Source organism: Jaculus jaculus, chromosome 17 (genome assembly GCF_020740685.1).
Source record: "Jaculus jaculus isolate mJacJac1 chromosome 17, mJacJac1.mat.Y.cur, whole genome shotgun sequence".
Classification (NCBI taxonomy): domain Eukaryota; kingdom Metazoa; phylum Chordata; class Mammalia; order Rodentia; family Dipodidae; genus Jaculus; species Jaculus jaculus.
Genome location: NC_059118.1, coordinates 31,650,066 through 31,656,519, shown reverse-complemented (window position 1 = coordinate 31,656,519; position 6,454 = coordinate 31,650,066).

Here is a 6,454-nt window from a genome sequence, read left to right as displayed (position 1 = left end):
GGGGCTGGTACAGTAATATGTTTTGTTTTTCATGTTCATGTGTGTGTGTGGTGTGTGTGTGCATGTGTGTGGGTACACGTGTGTGCAGGTGTGCATGTGCACAGGTGTTTGAAGCTCTGAGGAAAACCTTGGGTGTCATCCTCAGCTATGTGGTCCACCTCTCTTTGAGACAGGCTGGCTTGTTGGCCTGGAGCTCACCAATTAGGCTAGGCTGGTTAGAGCTCCAGGGATCTGCCTATCTCTGCCTCTCCAGCACTGGGATTACAGGAATTTGCCACTCATCCAGCATTTAGGCAGGTCCTGGAGATGGAATTCAGGTCCTCTGTCTTGCAAGATAAGCACTTTACTGAGTGAGCTATTTATCTCCCAGGCCTGTGTGCAGTGATGTCAAGGCAAGAGAAAAAGATAGAGGAAAGGCCAAAGCACATGACTTAAACATTTGTGATATGTGATTTTTAACCTGTTGTGCCCATTCTCTCTCGCTCTTTCTCAAATAAACAAATACTAAAAAAAAATTAAATAAAAATGTAAATAAAGTCTAAGGGAAATAATGATGTGGCTCATTTATTTCTCATATCTAATGAATTTCTCTTGTGAGATTGCATGGTGGTTTATGAGGTGCACTTCATGGCTTATGGATGAGAAAGGAAGTGCTGATGAGTGCCCATGGCTGTGGGGCAGGGAGAAGAGTCCCTGAACACAGTGTGATCTTAGACCAGGAGGGGTTCAGAATTCTTTCGAGATACATTTCATAGTGGTGAAGTCCAAATGAGAACAATCTTGTTTTACATTTTACAGTTCCAGGTAATGCTCTCTGCTGGAGCCATCTCATTATTGTGATTATTATTGTTATGCTGGTAACCTAGGGGAAAACCACTTCCATTCTCTTCTATTTTTTTTCTCACAGAGATCTGAAGAAGTCAAAAGCACGGGACCCTCAGCATCCGAGGCATACATTGTGGACAGATTCAAACACAAAATGTTGAAATTTTGCCCAACATTTTCCTACAATTGTCTCTGTTGCCTCAAATGTAAAGCTAAACTTTGCCTGTTTGTGTGTATTTACTAATATCTAATTATTCTAGCTAGGTTTTTAAAAGTTTATTTATTTATTTTTGAGAGAGAAAGAGAGAGAATGGGTACACCAGTGCCTCCAGCCAAACTCCAGACACATGCACCCCCTTGGGCATCTGGCTTACATGGGTACTAGAGAATCAAACCAGGGTCCTTGGGTTTTGCAGGCAAATGCCTTAACCTCTAAGCCATCTCCCCAGCCCCCTCTAGCTAGGTTTGTATGGAACCTATTTAGGTGAACACAGATATCCATTATCTTACTAACTTAGCTGGACTAATGCTACATAGCTTTAGCACATCAAAAGGTTCCCATCATTTTTCATGCCTGTTATGGGTCAGTGGGAATTGTGCGCCACATGATTCCTCAGAGATCCAGGCTGACAGAAGGTCTATCTTCTTGAAGCTGCATCACTTTGAACACTCAACTTCCCTCAGCAGGGGAAAGAGAGATACTGTGTTGCAATCTGGCTCCATAGTGCTATATTTCAGGAAGGACACAGTTATGACACCTTAATGCACAGGTCTGATACCTGGACTAGTTGTGTAGCCACATCTAATTACATGGAAGTCTATGTCTGTTTATGGCGTATGTTTCTATCATACTCAATGTTGTATAAGCCCGGATTCCAGTATTACTTAAACAGGTCATTTAAAAGGTGGGAAAATATAAGCAAATTAATGATTTTACAATTATATTAACAAATATTACTCAAATATTTTTCGTGAAAATTATCTAAACAAAGTAAAAATAAAGATGCATCCAAATAATTTTCCAATGTCTGGATTCATCAGAAGTAATCTATTTTCAACCTAGTCATTTGATTTGGTTTGGAATATTAGTTCTAATATCATATTGGCATTTGATTATATATTTTGCAATATCAATGTCATTAAAATGACTTAGAACGTTTTTATTGTTGCTTTTGTATGAAGCTAAGCATAGAAAATTAAGAAAATCACAGTCATAAAAAGTCTAACCTACTTTGTCTTTGCTATAAATCCTTATCTGGGCTTAATTAAAATATGTCATATATTTCTATCCTTATTTTCTGCAGTAATCACTCACAGAGAGAAAGTGCACCCACTAAGAAAGAATTGAGTTTCAACAAAAACTCAATTTACTAATATTTTTCTCATTCAAATTTATAATGAAACTGCTAGAGTAGGAATTGTTAAATTTCCTAGTTTTATTAGACAATATAATTTTTATTTCTTTTGAATTGAAAGCACCCAATAAAAAGTTCCCATATTTGGACTTACCAGTAACTTAGAGAAAACAAGGCTCATACCTGTAAAATGTGTTTTCTTCAAAGAAAAGTCAGTTCTGTTGGGGTTTAGAAAATCACTATTCCACAAACATGATGAAAGTGGTACTTTTTTTTTCATTTTGAAATAGTCTTTATCCCAGGAATAATGGTTCATGTTGTACATTTTTCTTAAGCTCCTATTATTATTCCTTGGCATAATTTTAGAATGTTGCCAGTTTTTTATAGGACATTTATTACTTCCTTATTAAAAGATTATTTAAAAATATTTTTTCAATTAAAAAATACTAGGGTCAGAAGATGGCTCGGGTGTGAAAGGCCCTTGTTTGCAAAGCCTGCTGGCCCGGGTTCAGTTCCCCCAGACACCCACATAAAGCAGGGTAGGCATTCATTTGCAGCAACGAGAGACTGTGGCCATAGATCGTTACTAACACTTCAGCACTTGGGTGAGATATCTTCCAGTGAGTGGTTGGCCAGGGAAGACTCTGACGTATGTGAGACTTTTAGACTTGGTGCTATCTGGTTACAAAGTGGCTGCTACCCTTCCAATATTCTTATCTGTAGAGGAAAGAAAGAGCAAAACCCACCTCTTAACAAGCTTTGCCTTCTAGTTCAAATAAGAATACCATATTCCAGGAATTTTTAACTACATCTTAATGGCCATCTTATAGCTATGTGGCCAGTTAATAGCCAGGTGGGGGTGGGGCTCGAAAGGGGAATGGACGGCAAATAGGCAATTAGTAGCATTAACCCCTGAGCTTAAAATAAAGCTAGTTATATAATTAAAATTTATAGATATGTAATTAATGAGTATGTAAGTAATGTTGAAGATTATTTACAATTGGTCTCCTTTTCTATTTTTCTCCTCTCGAGAGAGCCATGCTAGAGCAGTTTTTTGCTTTATGCTTATAATTTTTTTTTTAATTTAATTTATTAGTTTTCTTTTCAGTAAATACAGGCAGTTTGGTACCATTATTTAGGCTCATCTGTGATCTACCCCCTCCCATTAGACCCTCCTTGTTATTGAAAATGGGTCGTGCATTGTGGAGTTAGCCCCCAGTTATTAGTATGATAAATGTCTCTGAAAATCATGACCCAACATGTAACTCTGACATTCTTTCCGCCCCCTCTTCCGCAAGATTTCCCTGACCCATGTTGGGTTCATTTTTGGTCTGCTTCAGTGCTGAGGTGTTGGGGGCCTCTGTATGCTTATAATTTTTATAAGTGCCACTGAATTATATTTGACATCAAATGAGGACTCATGGTTAATTTGGGGAACAAGTGCAATCAGAAACAAATAGATCCAACAAAGGAAATGTCATGTCATATGAACCCCTGTGCATGCAATGGTTAGTAGGAAGTTGTTAGACCTCAGATCTCCAGGTTCTTCTATGAAGAGTATGATGGTTTGAGTTAGATGTACCTCGTAAACTCAAGTGTTCTGAATGTTTTGACCCCAGATGGTAGCAATTTGGAGGATGGAGTCTTTCTGGAGGAGGTGTGTTTCTGGGGGCAGGCTTTCTGCTGTTATAGCCATCTACTCCTTGCCTGAGTTCAGCTCACTTTTCTGCTACTGTTCTTCACTTGCTGTGGCAGGGGTGATGTCCAGCCTCTGCTCACACCATGCTTTCTCCTGCCATCATGAAGCTTCCCCTCAAGACTATAAGCCAAAATAAACAACTTTCCTCCCATGGGCAGCTTGTGGTTGGGTGCTTTGTCCCAGCAACAGGGAGGTAAGTATAACAAAGAGCCTCTCAGGTCCTCCTCTCCCTCTGCAGTCTCTATCTCCCCACACAGTCCTCACAAAGAAACAAATCCTTTCCCTCCTCTTGCCACCCAAATACCTGAGGCAAACTGAGTACATATCACCCAGGTCACATAGTAACCAGGTTCCCACTACATTCTTCCTTTCCCTAGGGAACCCTTAAAAGCAGAAATTTGCTTTGGGAATAGGAGTCCTTAAACTCTCCTGTAGATACCCAGCCATACTGTCTACAACATTAATAAAGCTCTCTCTCTCTCTTGCAGGTTTGTTTGACTCAACCTCACCTTCTTTACATCCTCCCCCCCAGACCAAACAGTGATAAAATAGGAAGTGTTTCATTTCTCAGCTTTGTCCTAGATTATGTTCTGATTCCTTTTGGAATTTTGAAGTCACAGAAAGTGTCCCTGATCAGCAGGTGCCTCTCCTTCAAGGGCATCTGTCTTCTGCTCTGCATCTTCTATGGAGGCCTTCAAGGCCACTCTTCTGTTCTGTAGCCAGTGGGCACAGGAAAAAAGATGTTCATTGGAAGTGTTTTGAGCTGAGAGTGCTACCCAGAGTTTTACCCAATGCCTGGGATCTGGCATCCCCAACAGCTAAACTTGGCCACTCCTCCCAGTATGCCAATAAACAAGGCAACTGGTAGTGAAAAGCAGAGAACAGAGATTAATTCTGTGTCTCAATTGGGAAGGGGAACAAATAAAAGGATCCAGTGACCTTCAAGATCATTCTAATGATCCTCCTGGCATGATATTTAGTTTAAGTAGAGGGCAAGAGAAGTCCTAGTCACCAGGCCAAAGGACTGAATGGGTGCAAGAGTGGCATGTCTGTTATAGGGAAAACCAACTGCTCTCTAATTGGACTGGAGGCTTTCTCCAAAGGAGGGATTATATGCCTGGTACTGAAGATCTAATCAAAAGTCTAATCAAAAGTGGGGGAGGTAATGAGCTCTAGGAGTATAAAATCTGCTCTTGTTTGGCTAAATGTATATATTATGCCCACCAAACTGTTCTATAAGCACTTAACATTCATACCCATATATTAATGCTTCTCTCACTTTTGGGTAGAGAAGCTTCTCTTTTCAGATGGTGGTGACCACTCAGATGACCCAAAAGGCTGAGAAAAAGTGACAGAGGAGTATTCCACAGTGAAATATCTCTATCATATCTTCCAAGGCTCAGGGTCAATTTGGAAGAGATGGTGGAAAGAATGTCAGAGCCAAAGGAAAAGGTAGGACTGCTTACCATGCAATTGTAAAGACAGAAATTGACCTCAATATCCATGACCTCACAGTGCCTAGGACTACCTTCACATAATAGGAGGAAAAGATGATGACAACAAAATAAAAAAGAGAGACTAATGGAAAGTGGGAGGGGATATGATGGAGAGGATTTATGAAGGGGAAAGTGGGGGAGGGGAGGCAATTATATTTCTTTGTCTGTAATTATGAAAATGATCAATAAAATAGTTAAAAATATAGTCCTGGTCAAGAGGTGGTCCTGCTCATCACTGACTAATCATTGTCTCAGGTATACTTTGTCCTGCAAGGTGGTCTGGTTTAGTTGTCAGAACTGTGTGAAATTTCCTTCTGGGAGTTGCCCCCACTTCAGTCTTTTGCTCCCCCAGTATGAGATTTCTAGGAACTTTTTTTCTTTTTCTTTTTCTTTTTTTTTAATTTTTAATTTTTTGTTAACATTTTCCATGATTATAAAAGAAAAATCCCATGGTAATTCCCTCCCTCCCCCCTGACACTTTCCCCTTTGAAATTCCATTCTCCATCATATTACCTCCCCATCTCAATCATTGTATTTACATATATACAATATCAACGTTGGGGTCCATTGTTTGAATAGTCTGACAGTTAAAGGGAGGGGCACATGTACCTTCCTTTAGAATGTCTCTTCTCACCCAGTATAGGAGTAGTAAGTGTAGGCAATTACAGGTAAGGCAGTTGGACTCCCTTTCATGCATGCTCCATTGGATAGAGCTCTGTCATCAGAGGACCACATGAAAATGGCAGCCTCAGTGCAAAGAGGGGGCCTGGAAACTGCTCATGGGAAATAAGAAGGAAGGGGTTTGGGCAAAGAGCTAGCTATCTCTGCTCCCCAAATGATCTGGGTCTCTAACAATGGCCAGATAGTCTTCTAACAAAAGCTACTTGTATCTAGCAGAGGTACTGAACCATATTTCCCCATGCTAAAGTTTTACTGAAGAAATATCAGAATAATACACATTCTAAACTAAATTCTGTTAAATGTACAGCAGTCACAAAACCCATTATGCAAATTGTGTTTGCAAACAAGGATGTTCCCATTATCCCTGTGGTTTCTTCCCTGAGGGCCTTGAATGGATG